The 24,420-nt window shown below is 36.6% G+C and overlaps 1 long non-coding RNA gene across 1 annotated transcript in view; it reads left to right on the forward strand.

Moving 5' to 3' along the window:
* The first annotated feature begins 1,453 nt into the window (after positions 1 to 1,453).
* LOC309847661 overlaps positions 1,454 to 24,420 on the forward strand; it is a 207,447-nt gene continuing 184,480 nt past the window's right edge. The window contains exon 1 of the long non-coding RNA XR_014302545.1: positions 1,454 to 1,521. This is a non-coding gene — a long non-coding RNA (uncharacterized lncRNA). The remainder of the gene's footprint in view (positions 1,522 to 24,420) is intronic.

Below are 24,420 nucleotides of genomic sequence, written 5' to 3' on the forward strand. Positions count from 1 at the left end.
AGAATTAATGATGCTAACTAACCCTTATTGGCCCTTGGGACTTTGATCAACTTAGACCTGGACTGTGTCACTTAGAGATGGCTCTTGCTCTAGTTCCGTGCTGAATTCCCCATCACACAAGCCCCTTCATGAATATGTATGTACTCTCAGCTTAATAATTCCTCATTTTGTTATCCAAGGAGACCCTGCTTTGGGAAATATCACTAGTGTCCTCTTTTACTTGTTGCAGATAAAACCCTTCCTTTTCCTATTTTTGGCTTGGTTGTCTTTTAGCTCCACACCCAGCAAGAGGTAGGTAAACTCACTTTTAGAGTAATAGATTCATGGAGCTTACCCCTGGTTAGCACTCAAGCACCATTATGTTGGCAACAGAAAAACCACTCTAAATAAAACAACCCCACTGTACCTGGGCTATGGGATGGATATCAGTGGAATCTACACAGCCTCTCTGTCACATTAAGGGGGAGCCAACTGTTTTGACACTGACTGTTCACACAATCTAGGTATTTATTGGGTAGCCCCAAATAGGACCCACTGGTTGCGAGTCACAAATATTTGACTGGGGTTTCCATCTGGGTGAGCTGGCCACTGCATTCTGAGTTTTTCTTGGACATAGAGGAGAATGTGCCCGCATGGAAACAAAAGCTGCCCACCTCCCTCTCCTCAAGTCCTGGTTGGCACGTTCTGTTTTCCACTGTCATCATTTGGCTGCCATCGTTGTTCTATTGGCCTGAAGGACAGCACAGCACATCAAAGCTCTTATTAAACTAAACACACACACACACCCGCAACCTTAAACTTTAGCTGATAAAGCCTGTCCTCACCGGATACCCAGACGTATCCTAAAATGGACGGTCTTGAACACTATCACTACCTCACAAGGGGACACCTGTGCCATTGCAGGCGGACACTGCGTTCACAGCCCAGCACTCCGCTAATGTAGCATCTTCATTAAATCCACGAGGATAGGAGTGAACACCCTGGGTGATCCGACTCCCAGTCCGAAACAAATCAGCGGTTTGAATCATAAGGCTCTTGGTAAAGAAAATTGTCACTTATTTTGGGAATCATTCTCTGGATACCGTTTTCTCTTGTGCGAGCCTCCACTGCTGCCCTGGGGACCGACCGCCTCAGCTGCAGCCACATAGCTGTCCAACGAGTCATCATCTGAGGGGACCCCTGGTTTAACCCCGGGGTCATGAAGGACCCAGGACGCATAAAGCTAACAGCTGGTCATGGGAGCTGGAGAGCTGGTGGAGGCCCTGGAAGGGATAAGACTGGCTGACCGGGTATCTGGAACCCTGCAGCTAGGGGCGCCTCACCCTCTCCCGAATTCGTATTATGTAACCCGCCGGCAGTCCCCACTTGGGAGACATCTTCCAGTGCGCAGCCGTGAACTGGCACGTGACGCTGAGACTGTCTGGGCGCATGCGCATCGGCGTCCACATCCGTCGTCTTTTCAGCCCTTCAGGCCCTGCGGTGAGGAAGCGCGTGATCCTGCAGCGAACTTGCGCGTCTTCGGTGAGTTCCCTGCTCCTGAAACCTGCATATTCTCCGAGACCGCAGAAACTTACTCCTCTCCAGTCCCTCCAAGCCCTTGAGGTGTGGGGCTGGAACCAGTACTAGAAGGGCAGGCGCATTAGGGTTGGGTACTTGTGGGAAGGTGACCAGGAACTCTGTGAGGAGTAAGGGTTGGTTCGTAGGGTTTGCTACACAAATGAGAGTTGTTCTCCGTTTCCTGATGGGGAGAAGAAATACTTTGATAAACGCACATTTCTGTAACCTTTACAAAGGTTTTAAGCCAAAAGTGGGGCGGGAAGTTCTTCCAGTGTCTGCTGTTTCTCAGTTGCTTTCAGCTCAAAGGAGTCCTCCTGGCCGAAGGGCATAGTCTGACCCCTTCAAGCTCCTCCCGTGATAAGAAACCTCTTTCCCGTCTTCTCCCGTGGGTAATCACTAACCTGACTTTCATCCTCATTGTTTTGTTTCAACTGGTTTTGAAATGTGTAGAAATGGAAACATACAATCTACATGGCTTTTGTGGCTAGATTTTTCTCTTAGTATTGTATTTTATTATGTTTGTGATAATTACATCCATGTTAATGGATGTAGTTGTAGACCAGCCATTCTCATGGCTTCATACGGGTTTGTTTTATAAGAGTACCACAACCTATTTATCAAGTCTAGCACTTAATAGGTATTAGATAGTTTACTGTATTGGAATATGAATTGTTGAATCAAAGGATAGGAGTATAAACACCTTTAGTAGGTAGTGCCAAGTGGATGCAACATGGGAGATCTGAATGTTCTATGTTCTTATAAACAGTGGTATTTTCTTCATTTTTAAAATTTTATTTATGATGGTAGGTGTGTAGTGGTCTTGCAGTGTATCTTTGACTTGAATTTCCTCTGTCAATGATGAAGAGCTTCTTTTCATAGGTTTGTTTACTATTTGGATATCCTCTTTTGTAAAGTTCAGCCCTTTTGACCTTTTTTCTTTTTTTAATTTTATTTTTTAAAGATTTTATTTATTTATTTGACAGAGAGACACACAGTGAGAGAGGGAATACAAACAGGGGAAGTGGGAGAGGGAGAAGCAGGCTTCCCATTGAACAGGGAGCCTGAGGCGGGGCTGAATCCCAGGACTCTTAACGACTGAGCCACCCAGGTGCCCCCCTTTTGCCCTTTTTGCCATGCCCTTTTTGTCTGTTACTGAATTTGAGAGTTCTTTGTATGTTATGAAAATGAGTCCTTTATAGATAGATGCATTACAAATGTCTTCTCTTACATTGTGGCTTGGATTTTTACACTCTTCCTGGCATATGTTAATTTAAAGATAAATTTAATCTTATGACTTTATTTATTTGTGAAAGAGAGAGAGAGCGTGCATTCCTTCACAAGCAGGGGGAGCATCAGGCAGAGGGAGAAACAGGATCCCCGCTGAGCAAGGAGCCCAATATGGCATTTGATCCTAGAACCCTGGGATCAAGACCTGAGTGGAAGGCAGGTGCTTGACTGACTGAGCCACTCAGGAGTCCCAGAAAAGTTTATTTTTAAGGTAGTTCAATTTATGATTTTTTTCTTTATGTCTACTGTGTTTTTTGTCTTGTTTAGAAATCTGCCTATAGCTCGGGGGCCATGAATGTTTTCATCTTTTACTGGTCTCTAGAAGTTTTTACTTTTTTCTTTTTTTTTAATAGCAGTTTTACCAAATAAAATTCACAGACCATACAATCCACCCATTTAATGGTTTATGGTACGATTAAGATGAGGTTTTTGTTTGTTTTATTTTTTTGTTTTTTTACATTTAAGGGTTCATTTACATTTAGTGTTTTTTAGTGTATTCACAGATATGGGCAACCATGACTACAATCCATTTTAGAACGTTTTTTACCACTTCAGAATGAAATCCCCTTCACTTGAGCTATTGCTCTTCTAATTCTCAATCTTCTCAGGCCCTAAGCAATCCCTAATTTTCTTTATGACTTTATAGATTTGCCCTGTAGGGACATTTAATAAAAATGGAATCAAGTAATATATGTAATTTGTTACTCACTTGTTTAGCGTAAAGTTTGCAAGGTTCATTATGTTGTAGCATGTATCAAACTTTTTTTATGACAGTAATATTCAATTAATATTCAATTAATGGAGATTTATATATCTCCATTCCATTATTTGGTGGACATTTAAAAGTTTTTACTTTATCATTTTACCTTTTTATATTTATATTTACTATTCACCTATAATAGAATTAGGTGGAAATTCAAAATATAAATTCAGGAGTCATTTTTCTTATCGATACTGAATTGACACAATACCATTTATTGAAAAGGCCATTTCCCTCACTGTTTCAGCGTGTGTGTGTATGTGTGTGTGCGTGTGTGTGTGTGTGTTTTCACAATAGTTTTTCTTTTTGATCATGCATCAGGTCCATGTGTATGTGTGAGTTTCTGGCTTCTGTATTCTGATCGATTTGCATATCTGACTTTGCCTACACCAAGTCCACAGGACAATAAATCTCTGATAGCAGAAATCTTTTAGGTTTTTTTTTTTTTTCCTTCTTCAGATTGCCTAGATTTTTTCATCCTTTACACGTCCATAGAAAAATTTTGGGTCAGCTTATCAATTTTGTTAAATAGGTGATGGGGATTGAGAAGTACACTTGAGATGAGCACCAGGTGTTGTATCTCAATTAACTAAATCTTATCTCAATTAACTAAAAATCAACTAAATCGTATACCTGCAACTAGTATTACACTGTATGTTAACTAACTGGAATTTTAATGAAAATTTTAAAAAATGGCTATGTTTTGATTAGAATTGAAATATATAGATAACATATATACTTTGTGAAAAAATACCTGTACATTTTTATTGAATCTTCCATTTCAAACTGTTTGCAATGTGTATCTCTCCATTTACTTAGACCTTCTTAATATTTTTCAATAGTGATTTATGGTTTTCTTTGGAGAAATCTTGCAACTATTTTAGAGTTATTTGATGTTCTTTGAAGGTGATGTAAATAACTTTTTTTTAAGCACATCTGAATTTGCTAGGAATTGTGACTTACTCATTTTTTAAATTTCTGCAGCTAGTATAAGTCCTGGCACATGATAGGTGCTAACTCAATATCTATGGAATGAAGAAATAGATTAATGAATGTCTAACTACCATGAAGCCTTAAACTCTTACTGAAGCCCTTATCTGCCATCTTCCTATAAACTCCCCCTAAATATTCATTACAACTACCATAAATTGAACTACCTTTGGCATATTCTCTATTTCCTAAATATTATTTATTTTTACATCAAATCAAGGAATCAGTTTCCTTTGGTGTAAATATTACTCATCATAGAACCCATATACTGTAATTCCCTATTTGAAAGATTTCAACATAGGTTTGTTAATTATTTAAGAAGGTAATAGAGAAGCTGAAAATAAGAGAGCCTTGGTGATCTGTGAAATTCAAATAGTAATTTTTTTTTCTCTGTATATCCATCCTCTTCCTGCTGTCACTATTCTTAGTTCCAGCTCTCTCACTCTGCCTCCCAGATGAACAATGCTCTTGAGTCAGTCTAATCCCTCCAACAGAGCTCTGTGCTTCAAATAGGTCCCACTGTCTTATTTCCAACATGTCTTGCTGAGAGGCAGCAAACTGTAATGGAGAATCAACTTTAGTGGTGAGCAGACCTTCTTCCAATGTTTTGGGCATTACTTATCTTCTGGAGGCTTTGTTTTCTACTCTGGAAAATGTAAAGCACTTATAAAATGCACTGAATTAATTTAAGTGTCTTCATGGTACTCATGAAAAAATGGCAAAAGATTTTCAAACTAAGGTATTTTTTGCTGATATTAGCCTTCTATTTTATTTTAATTACAGTGTATCTAACAGAGTTATATTAGTTTCAGATGTAAGGTATAGTGATTCAACAATTCTATACATTACTCAGTGCTCATCATGATAAGTGTACTCTTAATCTTCTTCACCCATTTCACTCATTATCTCCACCTACCTCCTCTCTGGTAACCATCAGTTTGTTCTCTGTAGTTAAGAATGGGTTCTTTTGGAGCACCTGGTTGGCTCAGTGGGTTAAGTCTCTGCATTCTGCTCAGGTCATGGTCTCAGGGTCCTGTAATCAAGCCCGATGTGGGACTCTCTACTCAGGAGGGAGCCTGCTTTCCACTCTCTGTGCCTTCCTACTTGTGATTTCTCTCTCTGTGTCAAATAAATAAATAAAATCTTAAAAAAAAAAAGAGTATGTTTTGTTTGAATTTTTTCCCCTCTTTCATTTGTTTTGTTTCTTAAATCCATGTATGAGTGAAATCATGGTATTTATCTCTCTCTGACTGACTTATTTAATTTAACATCCATGTGGTAACAAATGGCAAGACTTTATTACTTTTTATAACCAGTATTCCATTTTGATATGTGTTATGTGGTATGCATATATTTTTTCATGGTAGTGTTTTTGTTTTTTGTGTGTGGCGGGGGGTAAATACCCAGTAGTGGAATTGTTGGCTCACATGGTAATCCTATTTTAAGTTTCTGAGGAACCTCCATACTGTTTTCTGCAGTGGCTGTACCAGTTTATATTCCCACCAACAGTGCACAAGAGTTCCTTTTTCTCAATGTCCTCATCAACACCTTTTTTTTCTTGTGTTCTTTTATTTATTTCAGTCATTCTGACAGGTTTGAGGTGATATCTCCTTGTGGTTTTGATTTGTACTTCCATGATGATTAGTGATGTTGAGCATGTTTTCATATGTCAGTTGGCCATCTGTATGTCTTCTTTGGAGAAATGTCTGTCAATGTCTTTTGCCCATTGATAATTAGCTTTCTTAAATTAGTATTAGACACTTGTTGGCATCAGAGGAGTATATTGCAGAGATATTAAATCATAAAAACTTTCATTTCAGGGACGCCTGGGTGGCTCAGTTGGTTAAGCAGCTGCCTTCAGCTCAGGTCATGATCCCAGCGTCCTGGGATTGAGTTCCGTATCGGGCTCCTTGCTTTGCGGGGAGCCTGCTTCTCCCTCTGCCTCTGCCTGCCATTCTGTCTGCCTGTGCTTGCTCTCTCGCCCTCTCTCTCTGATAAATAAATAAAATCTTAAAAAGAAAAAAAATTAAAAAAAAAACTTTTATTTCATAGGTTACTTTTTATTCTGCCTGTGCATAACACCTTTGCTATACATTTTTCACTGTCCCCAAAAGATTGTATGCAACCTGATAATAACTGAGAATATTCTAAAAGGCATTTATTTCTATATACCAGAGTTTGCTTATGCTTTCTACTTGGACTATGGATAGGTTTCCAGATTTAGGTAATAAAAAATATAGGACACAGTCAAATTTGAATTTTGGATAAATAAGTAATAATATTTGCGGATAAGTTTGTCCCGAATACACATTCTACTAAAAATAGTGCTTCATATCAAATTTATGTACACTAAAAAATTATGTATCATTCAATATTGGAGACATCCTAAAAATTTATCCCTTGCTTATCTGATATTTGAATTTAATTGGACATCCTGTATTTTATTGGTAACCATAACTGACCTTTCAAAAAGTCTGTTTGGAAAATTCCTTGGCTTTTTTTTTTTTTTCCCCTTTAAGATTTTATTTATTTATTTGACAGAGAGATCACAAGTAGACAGAGAGGCAGGCAGAGAGAGAGAGGGAAGCAGGCTCCCCACTGAGCAGAGAGCCCAATGTGGGGCTCAATCCTAGGACTCAGAGATCATGACCTGAGCCAAAGGCAGAGGCTTAACCCACTGAGCCACCCAGGTGCCTCTTCCTTGGTTTTCTTTAAGATACTATCTGTAGAGAGAGATTTCAGGAGGTTTAACAGAAATTGTAGAAACAATTGAAAGAGAAATGATTGCCTCCCACGTCTGTGACCAAACTCCAACTGAATTCACATACTTACAGATGACAGTGCTCCTTATCTTAGCCCACCATTCCTGCAAGGTACTTGATATCTTACCTTCTCTTATGGATTTGCTCTCAAATATATCTTTTATCCTTATTGTCCTTTTTTTTTCCATTCTACTGAATTATTTCTATTCTCAAAAGAATGGAAATTTCTTCTTTCATCTACTACCTTAATTACAAAAAAGAAAATTTCGAAAGACTATGCATAATAGTAATCTCTTTTTACTCATCTTCCACTTTCCTCAATTGACTACAGAAAGAATTATCCTTTCTATTTTGCTAGATATGGCATGAAGTCATGCTTTGTTAGTAGAGGGTGTGGAAGGGACAGGGTAGGAAGTAAAGTCTTCTCTCTTGGTTCCAGTGTACTTTGTTCCTATATAGCCTACTAACCCAAAACAGCTTAAGACAAACTTAAGTTAGTTTGTAAAAAGTATACATTGTGAAATAGCAAAATTCGTTTGAAAAAGAAAAACATCAAAGAGGCAAACAATTAAAAAGGAAAACAAACCACTACACTACCATAATCTAAGAGATAATTTTAATTATTTGGATTACAGAGCCTTACAAAAAATCTTAAGCAGAAATAAATATGGCATTAAAATACAGGGTATCTTTTTATGATATTTTATAACATGATTTTTTACTGTGTTATGAAGAAATCTCATTAATATGAGTGTACAGTAGTATGCTATTGATATTACTGCCTGCTTAGTCTCTCAATAGCTGAATTGTCATAATTTATTAAAGTAATTCTTTTCAACTGGCTCCTTCAATGACTACACAATATTATCTAAATATTGGTTTCAAGAAAACAACAAAACATATGTTAAAAGAACACTAGTTTTAGAACCCACTTTTCATAGTTTTGTTTCTTTTACAGAATTTTGTTATCTCTGTATAAATGGATGCCAATAGGTTAATTAGATAATTAACCTATTGGTTGGTTAGCAAAAATACCTATTTATATAATTATGTTCTGTGACTCTTATGAGTAATTCCAAAGATGAACGTATTAAATAATATGTTGACCCAGTAGGTCTTTTAAATGCTGCTTCTTTCTTCGGTCACATAGAATTCATGTAGAAGCTAGCTTTTCTCATTTTGTATGAGATAGTCACTGATTAGGTCTATCTTTTAAAAATAATTGATTATATAATACCATATATTTTTAAAGATTTTATTTATTAGAGAGAGAGAGAGTATACAAGCGGGGTGAGAGACAGAGGGAGAAACAGAGTCTCTGCTGAAGGGAATCTGATGTGGGGCTTGATCAACGGCTGCAGGATCATAACCTGAGCCTAAGGCAGATACTTAAACAACTGAGCCACCCAGGTGCCCCTATAATACCATATTTTTAGAAGTATCTCCCTCATATAACAGAGTAGTTAAATAGAATTCAATGATGGCATAGGACAGAGGCTGGTAAACTACATTCCACCAATGGCCTGCTTTTTTAAAATAAAGCTTTATTGGTTCACAACCAGAGCAGTTTATGTTGTCTGTGGTTCTTCTCACAGGACAACAGAGAGTCTCTGGCCCACAAAGAGAGTAGTTTCCACAGAGAGTAGTTTCCACAGAGAGTCTCTGGCCCACAAAGTCTAAGGTATATTCTATCTAGTCCTTACAGAAGACATGATCCCTGCTCAAGGGTGATAACTTGATGATTCCCACAAAACCAGCTGGAAAAGAAATTTCAGTCAGTTTGTTGACCTGAATCCATCAATAAATATGTATGTATTGAAACTCTACTTTGATTTCAACATTGTTAGAGATAAAATTGAGGGATAATATGGATGAACTACATTCATAGGAAATTTATAATAAGTCAGGGAGACAAAATATCCACTCAAATAGAATGGCATGGGAATATATAACTGAGTGTTTAGTATAGGTAATACATTTTTATAACTCTTATTATTTACGTATGGCACTGAATACTTACCATAATTGCTAGGTAATAATACTTCATGACGTATATTGGCTGACTGATTGAAGCCATCTACAACTATTTTAGGTTGCTTCCTCAGTTCCACTTCCTCTGAGCTAAGATGTCTTCTCATTTCTGATATGGGAATGATGTCCATAAACTAGTTCCCTTAAACTAAGTTTAAGTTCTTGGTAAGTGACACACAAACTAAATTTTGTCAATAACCAGGATGTTCCTACAGAGCAGTGAATTTTGCTAGCTCTGAACAATGGATAAATGACTCATCTAGTCTGTTTAAATGACCTGTTTGCTGTTATCTTTGCACAGTAATTTACTGAAGGAAATTGGATTTTGCTGGCTTATACTTCCTGCTTTGTTCAGTTTGTGCTTCTTCCCTCATCTATTCTGACTCATAAATGAGTTAATCTTACTTCAACATGATGCTTTTAAAGTCTAATACTTTGTGAGGAACTTTTTTCCTAATGATACTCATGAAACTAAAATGAATAACTTGCTGTTGAGAATATTCTCATAAGACTGAAGATTAAGATGGATAAAATGTTAAGAAAATATTTCTAGAAATATTCTACAATTCAGAAGAGCTGAACTTAAATAATATCACTTTTAATTAATTTAATTTCAATAAAGTGAAATAGGATGTGAACATAGGAAGTATCTAAGTTTTAGGTGAACGAAACCTCTCTAGTCATGAAAAGCCAGAACAGATATTTATGTTAACTTGCTGCCCTTTGTAACGAAGTATTTGAATAAAAGCGGCTTCTCCAATCAAACTTTGACACTGATTTAATCAATCAGTTGACCAGTAAGTATTTGCTGAACATGAGCTTAGTCTACAACATTAACCCTTATACTCTAAAATTCTGGGAACTATAATCATTTTGATTTTTTTTAAATTAAAATTTATTTTGGAAACAACATATATAGATGGAAAAGGAGTGGAACATTGAAGAATATTGGGATATTTCAAGGGTCTAGTCCACCACTAAATACATGTGAAAAGCTAAATAAATTATTTGTAGTTGTAAATACAAATTTGTGATTTATAATCTTCCAATGTACCTAGATCCGGAAAATTTATAAAATAGACTTGGAGATAATTTAAGAAACTGCCAATGGGCTTATGGATTTTCAGCTTATCGTTTCAGAATGGAAAGACTTTGAGAAGAATAATGTTGAGGCTAGCTTTCTAGGAGAAACATGATCAAAGGCATATAAAGAAAATGGGTAAGCATTTGAGAAAAAAGCTGATGTGCTTGTATGTTAATCAATAGGAAACTTGAAGCCAGATTTTTGTGGATACTAGGAAACCAGAAAAAAATTGGATTGACACTATGAGCAACAATTAGCTTTTGCAAATTCTTAAAAAGTTGGCTAGTTACAATGTGAATATTTTGTTTATAATGAGAATTATCCCATAAAATCAGGACTTATAATGGGTTTCTAAATCTGAGCCAGGATTTATTTTGTTTGATGATTGACTGATATAAGCATGGGTTTTCTTTGTCAATTATAATGTGGTGGTAATTTATTAACTATCTTATTAACTAGCTTTGACTGTCTTCAACTGAAAACTGTGAAAACTATATTCATTAAGCTTGGCTAGAAAAACCTTTTGTGACCCCGTCTACCCCATTTTTAAACTTAAAGCCAAATTGCTCTTTGGGATTGTACTAAATGAGCCTAATAACTAAATTTTTCACAAGTTCATCCTCTTCTATGTGCATTAGCATCCCAAAGAGAGTTTGTAGTGATAGTATCTTGTTCATATACAAGGAAACATGTAACAAGTTGATTGCCATTCTTTGGCTCAATTGAGATAGATTTTGTTGGTTTGTTCCCTTAAAAACAATTATTCTCATAAATTCCCTTCAAGCATTTTTTGTTTGAAATTGTTATATAATACCACTGATTCAGGGCTGCCTAGGTAGCTCAGTTGGTTAAGTGTCTGCCTCCAGCTCAAGTCATAATCTCAGGGTATTGGCATTGAACCCCCTATGCTGGGGTTCGTTGCTTAGCTGGAAGTCCACTTCTGCCTCGCCCTCTTCCCCCTTCTTTCGTGTGTGTGCCCTATCCCCCTCAAATAAACAAAATCTTTTAAAAAAGACTACTAATTCTACTTCAGCAAAACCACAAACAACAACAAAAGAGGTTGATTATCTAGATAGAGATATAGATATAAAAATTCTTAAAGTAATATAAAGTATATCCAAATATACAGAAAAGATGAATCATAAGCAGTCAATTTAAGGTAAGCTAGTAAAGTTTTTAAGAGGAAGATGCTTAGGAACTCAGTGAAGTTACAAAGGACACAGGTCAGCAAAATTTCTTTGTTGAAATGCCACTTCAAAGGTAGATTTAGGAGAACCAGTAGGATTTAAGGGTGGTCTGGATGAAAATTAAAAGACCTCTAGGAACAGCAGTTTAGGAGCAGAATTCTAGTTTATAGAATCAAGGGAACTTCAGGCAGAAGTATAGTTTGGCCTCTTTAAGAACTCAATAAACCCCACATCAATGTCTTCCTCCCCTTTAATCAAAAAATGTATCTCTTATGAGGGCACCTGGGTAGCTCAGTAGGTTAAGCATCTGCCTTCAGCTCAGGTCATGATCCCAGGGCCCTGGGATCCAGTTCCACATCAGGCTCCCTGCTCAGTGGGGAACCTGCTTCTCCCTCTCTGCACCTCCCCCCCCCCCACACTCTGCATGATCGATCTCTCTCGAAAAAGAAATAGAAAAAGAAAATAGAAAAGTGACTGCCTTTGGCTCAGGTCATGATCCAGGAGTCCTGAGATTGAGTCCTGCATTGGGCTCCCTGCTTGGCAGGGAGTCCACGTCTCCCTCTGATCCTTCCACTTCTCATGCACTCTCTCTCTCTCTCTCTCTCTCAAATAAATAAAATCTTAAAAAAATAATAAAGATGCATCTCTTTACTTCTTCAGGGAGACTGAAGTTTTTGGGTGTCACCTGGCTTACCTTCTCAATAATTTTCAACCCATAACCTCAAAACCATCTATTCTCTCTAATCTGTTCTTCCCTCTCCCTCCCCACCCAATATCTCTCTCTCTCTCTCTCTCTCTCTCTCACACACACACACACACACACGAATTATTTCTTCCACTGTAAGAAATTTAGGTGCAACTTCTATTCATAATCAGCCTTTCCATCTTTGTTCTTAAATCAGTGCCTTTTGTATTTTCTATTACCTTATTCTATTGGTTGTCCCCACTCCCATTAAATTGGTGCTCTTATATTTAAACTGTTCCAGTCCTGAAAATAGTTTCCTAGGACAAGTGTCCCTCCAGTACCTTCCTATCTCTCTGCTTTCCTTTGCAGATGCCCTTTCTGAAAGATTAAGTAACATTGCCTATTTCTAATTCCTCAGCTGCTACTTTCTCCTTACCTCCTGAAATTTATAATCTGATTTTGGACTCCACTGCTATAGAGAAACTACGTTCACCAAAGCTGTAAATAGCTTCCTGATTGCTCAGTTGCAAAATCTCTTATTTACTTGGAACTCTGGTACATATGCCATTTTTTGTTATTTCATCCTCAAGTTTCCCTGTTCTCTTAACTTCTGTGACTACTCACTTTCTTCATACTTATTTTCTCTAAGAGTTTGAAATTGATATCCTTTATGAAATCTTATTCTATTAGGCCATTACTTGTGCCTTGAGCTCCTCACTGTAAGTTTTCTTTAGAAAAACCTTGCTATACTTGTATTCTATAGAACTCAATAGCTAAAAGACAAAAACAGGAAAACAAAACAAAAAAAGAAAAAGAAAAAATCTGATTTTAAAAATATGCTGAAGATCTGAGTAGACACTTTTCAAAAGAAAACATACAGATGGCCAATGATTACATGAAACAATGCTCAATATCATCAATCATATGCAAATAAAAACTACTGGATATTTTAAAATTATGTAAGTTCTTTATATCTCCTTGTAAAATAAATCTATTAGATCAGTTCCTCTCAAATTTTATTGTGCGTATAAATCACTAGGAAATCTTGATAAAATGCAGATTTTGATTCTGTAGATCTGAGAGCCAAAAATTTATATTTCTCAGGTAATCCTTCTGCAGTAGGTTCACAGACATACCTAGTAGCAAGCTATTAGATGGCCTATGTGTAGCCTGATGAGGCCAAAGAGGTATTAAAAGACAAGCACTGGGGGATAAAGAAATTCCTTGAGCAGGCTAGTCCGGGGAGAGGCCTACAGAGGTCAGTTTGCAGGATCCTAAAAATATAAAGACAGTTAAAAAAAAAAAATAAAAGTGTGAGAAAGCTAAGAATAAATTTTGTCTAATTCCCCACCCCCACCTCCAGGAATAGACAAAAACAGTACCATCCTTAGACTTGGGAAGCAGGAACTTCTGCCCTGGGGGCTCTATTTCAGAGGCTTCCTACCTGGCCCTTTTTTGGCCACAACTGTTACCATGGTGTGAGCAAACCTTAGGGCCCAGGAGATGTGCCTCCTGGTGCCCATGCCCCCTCATCTCGACCATGTGACTACTTCTTTTCTTAAATGTCCTGGGCCCACCTCTAGGACCTATATAAGCACCATTCTCAGAGTATCCTCTCCAAGGCAAACTATGCCCCCCATGCCAAACAGCCAAAGGTAGGTTGTTTAGCAGTTTGTGGTGGGGGAGGGGTGAGAGGGGTTGCTGAAGAGGAAGAGTGTTCCTTGCATCCATATGACTGAGACTCCTTACAGTGTTCAACAAAATGAGCTGGCTGAGTGGGGAAAGAGGGGGGGTTATAGTCCTCCACTTGTGCTTTTGCTGTGGGTCCCACAAATATTAAAGACAGGACTGAATCTGTGTGAGAATTATCAGTGTTTCTGATTACTTTCTGTTTGATATTTGTGGGATTGCTGTTAGAAACAGGTGGAACTCAGGCTAACCTCCATGTTTAGTTTCTGGAAATAGCCTTTGTCTCTAGTTGTCTTCTTTATTATACTCAAAAAACCCTAGTATGAATCAGTTTTTGTATATTCAAGCAGGGAAACTGTTGTGGTAGAGCAGATCAGAGGGCTCTGAAAGTGGAGGGTAGTTCTCTCAAGACCTTGGGAACACAGGGAGAATAAAGGCAAAGGACTTGTCTTGTTTGTTTTGAATGCTGAATGTCCGGTGCAGAGCCTGGCACTCAGTTCAGGGTCAGCAAACACTACTAAACTTTTAATGAATGAATGGACTGATGAGAAAATAACTCCTATAACAAAATGTCTTGACTTTCCTCTCACCTTCGCACCCTCCTGGTCCCACTTCGGAGCTCAGCACTGACGATACCAACTGATAGAAAACCTCTTTATGAATATGTGGTCAGACTGGTGTTGGATGGGAAGGAAACAGTAAGATCCCTTAATCTGTCATTAGAGTGAGAGAAAAGTCTTAACTATTTCCAAGTCTGTGACACTTAAAATAAGGTAAAAGATTCTAGTCTTTCCTCTGCCACAAACTAGATGTGAGTCCTTGGCAAGTCTTAGATTTCACTTTGAGTTACAAAATGAAAAATGTAGTAATAGACATTTATACTTAGATAAAATGATTAGAGAAAAAATGTTTTGAGATAATACAATACTATAAAAATGCCAAATATTAATTTTAGTTATAGTCAGTACAAAAGTAAAGTCTTCAGTATCTCTTTGGCCAGATTTGGACAGGATATTTAAGATGAAAGTAAATCCTGGTATGATGTTGTACATGGTGCCTCACAGACACAGATAAGAACTATAAAATCCCTTGAATGTGGTCTGATTTGTTTATTTCAGATAGGAATATACAGATATAGCGAACAAAGGCCAAAAACTTTTTAAAATTGTGGATCAGGTTTTGAATGGAGAATAAGATTAGAAAGCACCTGGATGTGAATAAATTTCAGTCAACCCAGACCTAAGCAGACCTACTATATATAGAAGCAAATTTTTTTCTAGGCCACCTATTGATAAATTTTGTGATATGCTTTTCCATTTGGTGGACATGCTGAATTTCTGCCAAATTTACCAGATCATCATATTATTGTCAAAGAATACTGCTTGTGCAATATCAGGGACTTGATTTCAAACCTTAATTCTCCCTTTAATTAGTTTTTCAGTCATAGTTAAGGCAAATTACTCCTTTGTATTTTCATTTCCCCTTCAGCAACAGAGGAATTATAACAAAGCCCATCATTTTTAAAAAAAATTATTTATTGGGGTGCTTGGGTGGCTCAGTGGGCTAAAGCCTCTGCCTTTGGCTCAGGTCATGATCCCAGGGTCCTGGGATGGAGCCCTGCATGGGGGCTCTCTGCTCAGCAGGGAGCCTGCTTCCCTTCCTCTCTCTGCCTGCTTCTCTGCCTATTTGTGATGTGTCTGTCAAATAAATAAATAAAATCTTTTAAAAATATATTTATTTATCTATATATCTATTTATTTATTTTACTGTAAGGCTGTTGTGAGGAAAGTAGAAGGAGAAAGGAAGACAGAGGAACAAAGAGATAAAGACTATAAATATGCTTTGTAACATGTAAGTCCCCCCTGTACAAATGATAGCCATCAGTATTAGTAACTGTTTCTGAGTTCTAGCCTGATAAATAATGATCATTTTGCCACATATGCTCCTCTGGCTTCTCTTATTATGAACGTCCCAAAAGGACCAAGTGATTGGTTGGGGTTGAGAGTAGCTCTAGAAGAGAGCAAAGATGGCTGTTGTACAGTTGGCTGATCTTATTGTTACCTGGCTACATATATTGAATAGACTTGGAGTTGCATAGACCAAATTACCCTAATCTTTGGGAAATCAGCATGTCACTTTAACCTGTATAGATTCTTTTATAGCTTTGTCCTATCTAAGGAATAGTGCCTAGCTGAGGCTATGGTTTGCATAATAATGACAGTCAAATTTAAGCACTTCATGATTTTGAGTAAAACATTTAACAAATTCAATCAGCAACAATACCATCTGAAACTAACAAATGCCAAAACTATGAAGAGGTACAAACTTTTAACTAGAAAGCCTGCTATTGATTCTGCTTTCCCAATGTAACTACAAATATTTAATTATCTACAGCCTTGAACAGCATTTGGAATAGAAATTTGGATGGTTGTGTGATGTATTTCCAACAGTCATATCCAGAAATAAATATCCGGGTGAGTTAAATTAATGTCTTTGTGTGCCTACACACACGCACACACAGAGTCGCAAATACACACATGGTTATGTCTATAAATAGACAGCAAGCTCACATATATTTATATTTAAATATTTACATATACCTTAGGCAATTACATCTTACTATCAGATATTTTTTTCCTTGAAAACCCTACTTTCCAACAAGATTTGGATTTCTACAGTGGCACAATTATAAAGACTGAAGCTTCTAAAAGCTAACCTGTCATTACCTGTTCTCAGCCTGCCAGCTTAGCTAGGGAACATAACCAATCACAGTGACCCAGGATCCAAAGGAAGACCCCATGGTTGTTATCATTCTTTTACATTTTACATGATAATTATGCTCTTTCTGTGGTTGGATGATTTGGGAACTCAGATTTAGGGGGAAAATTATTATGACTGCATTAAGCCTTGGCTCCCACATTTCACTGTCTTTTTACTTTAATGGTCATTTAAAAGACATTTGTAGAGTTTGACAAAGCATTGATGACTCTCAATAAGAATAATGTGCACATTCAAATGGAGCCTGGCTTCCCAATAAATCTGAATACAGGCAGTTAAGACCTGAGTATTTTCTCCAGATTTGCTGCAGAACACTGCCATCAAGTGTGAAGCTGGAGAGGTAGTTTCCAGAGGTATTTTCAGTGTGGATGTAGTACAGGAGTCTCCCTGAAAACTGACCCCAAGATTTTTTTTTTTTTTCAATTTTGTGGCTAGTTCTCAGCAGATGTCAGATGCCTTTTAAAACTTTTCAGAGGATCTCACATCTACAGCTCTTTTAACCTTTATAGCAAAGAAGAAATATGTCACAGTAATGGCAGTAAAGACTTGTAGGCTGTGATGCTGTTATTTTTTCAGGCTTTGAAGCTAGAAATGAACAGACACGAATGGCCACCTGGTGCCTTTCATGACTGCCCCAAATCATTATGCCCAATTTTGTATTATGAAGAAAACTTCTACTTAGTTTCTCAGCTATCATGGAATAATGAAAAAAAAAAAAAAAAGCAAACAAAACTTTCATTTTTTTTAAAGCAAGTAATCTATAGGTATAAATGAATCTACATTATCTTTTAATGTGTGCTAATCTAAAATGTCTATTGCCTAACACAGCATAAACACTATATATGGAATGAATATAAAGTTTGGTAATAAAACTCAGCCTGTCTTTCAAAATGCCTCAAAGTATTCCTCCAGCACAGCATGTTCCCAACAATATATATTTCCTGACCATATATATTGTACTCTTCTCACACATTACAGCTTGTACGCCCAACCAACATTGAAGGACTGGCAAAAACATCATGTTTTCCTATTTCTCCGATTATTTAAAAATGTCATTTCCTTTACCTCCTATATTCTATAGCCCTAACTTTACCAGCAAATATGTCTTGGAAATACACCTTTGAATTCTAGTCATCTTCAGTGTCTAGCTCAAATTTCTCTGTACTCAATCTGAATTAATCTTCTCATCTCTGATTACCTCTAGCACTGAGTCTGAATCTAACATTTGAAGGGAATTTCTGTCCTTATAAATATCAATAAGTGTATGTCCCACACATTTGAAAGCTAGTTGAGGGCAAGGTTATATTTCACATTTTAGTTGATCAATACTACATCTCCCACTGGCTATCCAGAATTAATGCCTATCTGTGACCCTAGACATGGGCAGCCCCTTTCAGTTTATCCAGTGTGTTCCACTTGCCTTTCAATAGTCCAAACCTTGCCAATTCTACCAATTTTTAGCAGGATATCCAGAAACTGATGGGTCTGGTGGTAGTATGGAAAAGAGAGTATGACTAGAGTCTGCATCAGATCTTCCTCTGAATTAAGACCACACATTTCTTTGTTATACTGTAGCCATTTATCCATTCACATAATGTATCATTTTCTAAAAGCCTTTAAGATGCCTGTAAGCAGGGTATGCATAAGCAAGTAGTTTCTACATGCAAAGCATTTAGTTAAATAACATGAACATTTGAATTTCATTAAGAAGAAAACTAGTAGGAAATAAATTGGTGAAAAATGAGATCAACTGGAGTAGGGGTCACATTACATAACACATTTTTAAAGAAAAATACAGATTGTGAGCTCAGAGAAGAGAATTTTACACAATTGGCATGAGACGCATTCAGTCATTAGCTAATAGTTAATACACCATATGCCCAGTATTATCTACTGATTACATGTGGTCCAAGTAGGAATTATATAAAGTTCAATTGACTGTCAGTCTTGTGTGTCAAATATTTTTAAATAAAGGAATAATAAACTTACACTTCCATCTTCAGTAGATAGAAGTATGACATCTGCCTGAATGATGACAGGCTCTATGCTAAGTACTTCATATACATTGTGCCTCCACTTCCCCACAGTGTGATAGGTAGGTGAAATTATTCACAGGCTATATATGAGAAAACAAAGTTTTAGCCACTTGCTCAAGTATACAGTTAAATGTCAGGATAGTCATGATTTGAACCCAGGCCTATCTGATTTGACTCCTTATGCTTTTAACATTCTCTATATATTATAATGTAATAATCACTTTTAAGGTAGTGGGGTATAAGTTGAGTTGTTTGATTTGCTGTGAGTCAAGGTGACCATTGTTAAAGACTGACTGTTGACTTGGGTATGAATTAGCTGATAATTGTCTCTTCTCATTTTCTCCCATTGGTGTGAAATTCTATATACACACACATAACACTCTAGAAATCCAAATTTTGTGTTTTCTTTTGAAAGATGGCTCAGATATTTCTTCCTATAAATTATCTTTACTAATTTTATATCCTCATGACTATTCTAAAATTCTTCATATTTCATCAATGCTTAGATTATCGATTAGTATTTACATTTTTTCATATGCATTGTAAATGTTCCTTAGTTTGTTCTTGGACATCAGCCTAACTCTTTTGTAAGTTCCTTGAGAAAAAGAATGGAGTATTGAGGAAGTTTCCATCCTCTGTTTATTCTTACCTAGAGTATAACAACACTGACTCAGAGTTGCTACTGGGGAAGTTCTTATATTGGCTAATATTTATGTAGGTGTCTGAAAATGTTTTGTGAGTTTAAGAAATTATCTCAAAGCTCTGAGTTCTACACCATATTCCTCCTAATAAACTACATTTAGATAAATGTTAGAATTTTCTTGTATCCAAAAATAATAAATTTTGCCACAAAGATTGTAAGAAAAATTTATATGCATGCAGTTGATTGGGAAGTGAGAAACTCAGAAACTGCCATGAGTAAGCAGCGAATTTGAGAAAACTTTGCAAGCACTGTCTTGCAATTGAAAAAGGGTGGTTCTGTGAGTGAGGGGCTCGGGTTGTATTTTCTGTCTTCTCACTATCAAGGTGAAATGTAATGAGTGTATTTTTTGATTTCTTGACCTATGTTTCCTCACTTGTAAAGATACTGTATGTGCCCAACCCAGTTCATGGGTGATGAAGATTAAATATAACACAAGAAAAAAATAATTAAAAGTTTACTGCCCATATATAAAGGATTAACAACTTTGAAAAGCGTACATTTGAGGACAAGAATAGCAGGCTTTGTTCTCCTTCTGGGTTATGCATCAGTCTTGTCACTCAGCAGTTGGTCTGGGTTGTGGCTTAGCTATTTTAAAGGAATCTCAGTCCATAGCACTGCCAGTGCACTCCTCACTGATTAAGTGGCTCTTGAGCTCTGTGGGCTAAGAATTGCCATTCATTGTATTCTATCAGTTGTCTAGCAGGAATACTTAAAAAAAAAAAAATGTTAGCAGCACAGATCTCCATAGATAGACTGAGCAGAAAGGGTTGGAAAATGACAAGGTTAATCATTTTAGGAATGTCTTAGAAATGTCATTTTGCCCATTATAAGAAATGCTGTGATCTGTTTTCAATGTAAATATATGTGTGTGTGTGTGTTTGTGTATGTGTGTGTTTGGTTAATTAGCATAATCTTTTATAATGTGTTAATAAAATTGAGTCGTATTGACAAGATTAATCTCTAGAATTGACATCTGTCCTGAAGAATCAATGTGATTTGGGGGATGAGATATAAAACTTTGTTATTGTGGCTTTGGACTAGCTACGGAGCTATATGAGCCATGAACTAAAAAGTACCTTCTAGCAGTGAAGGGACAAATTCTTAAATAACCCTTCCCTCTCCCCTAACTGCTACTTTATGCTGTCCAAGGATTTCAGTGACAATTAATGAACCATTAGTAGCCCTACCTAGAAAGCACTTCTAAAATCAGCACTTCCCTTCCCCAAACCTACTCTCTTAGATGTACAAAAGGCAATTCAAAAATTCAAAACCTGAGTTCAAAGAAAAACAGAACTCTTGTGCAAATGTAAACCAAATCTGGCAACATATTAGAGGTCTAGTCACTACTGACTGGAGTTAGTGGATTATCCAGTATCCAGTGATACTAGAATGAGATCTTGTGTATATTCTAGTGGTACCCACTCCAGCCTGGATGAGTGGAGACTACATACTTTCTTCACTGTAGGGCTAATGGATTATACTTCTGCCCCTACCTGAGGCCCAGCCACTTCCTGCCCCAGTGCCCAATCCTGATTTATTTTCAACCAAGCTATTGGCCAGAATTTTTCTTAAAATTGAATAGTCTGTCCTAGAACCACAACTCTGTAACCTAACTAAGAGAATACCTACTGCCATGCCTTGTAATTAACCTTAATTTGGATACTGATTCCAATTTGGATCATATCTAAAGCCATGATATGCCCTTGTACATTGCAAATAGGTCTAACTGTTCCTCAGTTATAGCAATTCCAACACAATTACCATGTAAGTTACTTTTATCTTAACTCATTTGTTAAATTTACTCCCATTTCCCAGAGAACTCTTAATCCTAGCATCTTTGTATGAGGCATAACATAGGAAATAATCTGTACTTTATTATTCATGCTGGGTGATTTTATACTTATTTGCTCATAGCCAGGCTCTGCTCAGCTCTTAATGATTATGTTATTCCTCTAAGCTCCTTTAACATCAACCATTCACTTAAGATATAACAAACACTCCATTTAGTATTATTAATCTTCTGTGATACATAGTCTATGACCTCTAATGTTGTACATTTCTAGAGTACAAGCTGTATTCATCGTAATTCTTTCAGTATTATATTTTGCTTTGCAATATCTTCCTTATTCCATGTATAATAAGTATGTTGATGATAGTGATGATGATTGTTGCACTTTTCTCTTAAGACTTCTTAATTTATTCTTCTGTGCCCAATGCATTGTTACCTTAGTTCTTAATTTGTCTTTTGCTTCATTTCTTCCTGCAAACCAGTGTGACTTGGATTGCATAATCTTAGTGAAGACTCAAATGACTAACAGATTTGAAAATGGAAATAATTGGAATTTAGTTTGGTTGGGTCAGATATTTTGATCATCTGATTACCCAAATCAGATTGGCTACATGACTAATTTCATCATCTTGACAACATCAGCTTTTAAAATGACTCATCTTGGTTACTGACTTCCATGGCACTGAATAAACATAGCTACAACTGCTGGATTTGGGAATGATGTGAGCTCAGACTTTCTTTTATCATTTAAAAGTTAAGTCTATGCTAACAACACCAAATAAGAAATTTGAGATAATCCAGTAGTTCTGTGTGGTAGGCTAGAGGGAGAGTGGTGGAGAGAGAAGCTGTGTATGATAATGTTAACTTCCTTTTGCTTTTTTAAAGTATCTCCAAAAAATCGCAGTTAAAGTCCAGTTGTTATTGTGATCTACATGGGACACAGAGAGAAAGTGAAGCTCAGAGAAGATAATGGAGTTTTCTAAATTTATGTGGTTAATGATTAGAAAGCTTAGTACTAGAATTCTTGGCCAAGATGGTTCCAGTTTCACCACACAACCACTGCCACCTCAGTTATTAAGCCACAGCCTCAATTAATAAGCCACAGGAATTTCTAAGTTATTATGGTAGGATTCCAGTCTTTCTCATCCTTTTGCTGATTTAGTCCTTGCCTTAATCTTTCTGAGCAGTGGTGAAAAAGAGGGTTGGGCTAGTTTCTTTTTCAAAATGATTTCCTTAATCTTGATATCTGCCAGAAGTTTGGACTCAAAGGAACATTTAAAACCATCTAAACTTTAATTTCAAATATTTTTTTGAAACTAAGCTGTGAAATGATTCCTCAGGAACCCTAGCCACCTGCCAAGTTTGAAGTACTTTTGTTCAGCTGTTTTTAACTTATTGCTGAGAAAGCTCCTAATTTTAATAAAATGAAAAATTGTATTTTTTCCATTGCCCTTTAACTCCAAAACAACAAAATGGGTGTGCTACATGAAAAAGTAAAGAAAGAAAAAAGCAAATACAAAATATGCAGAATGATTATTATTGGGATATTTTGATAAATACATTATGCATTTGGAAAAGTATCTTGCTAATGTCAGACAAAAGACAAAGATGACTATCATCAACCAACCCAAAATTATTTTCTGATTCCCAGGAATATATCTAGTTCTATTGGTCCTTTCCTATAAAGGAAAAGGACCTTTCCTATAAAGGACCTTACCTATTATCTCCTATAATGTAGGAAGATACTGCCCATGGTTTTTTTTGGGGGGGGAGGTTCTTCCTCTGCTAATTGGTATAATTAAATCCTTGAGTATGCTGTTGTAAATCAGCAAAGTAAAACATTTCAAAGAGGTGTATAATTTTCTTCTCTTTTTTTGGAGGTGTGTCCTTTTTTTGAAAACATTTTTTAAATATTAAAGCCATTATCTATATGTGTTAGGAAGAAGCAGATGAAATTTGCTAATCCAATTTATTGTTATTTATTAAGTGGCTCCAATAATTGGAACCAGTGTTTATGAACCTGTGCAACTCATCTGACTGTGGAGAGGGACAAAAAGTTAATAAATAATTTTACTCTTTTCCATCAGTTCCTTTTTTAATTTTCTGAGAGAATAGCTAATTTCAGTCTTGCTGATTAGATTGACATAATTGTTAAGATAACAAAATTATATAACATAAGCCTGTAGCTATGATCTCAGTTGAAACCAGGGTCTATATAGGTACTAAAGGCTGTCAAAATGCCCAAGAGAACAAGATGTTTGAGTAAGTGGTTTGCTTTCTTTTCCCATCCATCAACACATTTAAGTCATTTGGTACATGGAAACACTGCCTTAGTGATAGGCAATTGAGTAATTCTGCCTGATGTTTGTTGGAAACTCTTTTGTCCTAAAAAGAAAGCCAAAGCTTTTCTGGAGTAATAAGTCACCTTTTTGCTTGTATTCTGAAAACTTGTCCATGTCCCACCTCTGACTCAAGAGAATAGAATGTTGTCACATGAATGACTGTCTCCTACATTATCACAAATAAATGTTGCAAATCACAGACTTTTCTTTAGAAAGTGAGAGACAGTTATTTTGCAATAATTCAGTGATTTTTGTCTCTATTATTCAAGATGATTGATGTAGATGTAATCATTCTGTCTCTTAGATATTGGTAAAATAAAATGACATTTGTTGGCTGTGCAATAAGAGACCATCTGTACCAAGATGCTTCGAGGAATTGAGAGGTTGGCATTTTCACAGCATGAGGTAAAGGATCACAATTACTCAGTTTATGAAGACAATGGCTAAATAAAAAAACCCAGATCTAGTATTTCACTTTAAATCCTGAATTATGTAGATTGTTTGCCAGAATTAGAAGAGTTTTATATACATTCAAGTGAGATATTCATGAGAATTCAGGTATTTTCATCTCCCTGTGTGCTTAGAATGCCCAGACTAGAATTACTTCTCCCCTTACGCCTACGCATCTAACAGATATCTGTGCTTTTAGTGTAGGTTAAAGTCTACCTCCTCTAGAGCAACCTGAGCTGGGATTGGGATAGCATATAATTCTCTTCCTGTCTCATTCTCTTACTCAATAA

Source organism: Mustela nivalis (assembly GCF_964662115.1).
Source record: "Mustela nivalis genome assembly, chromosome: 14".
NCBI classification, from domain to species: Eukaryota; Metazoa; Chordata; class Mammalia; order Carnivora; family Mustelidae; genus Mustela; species Mustela nivalis.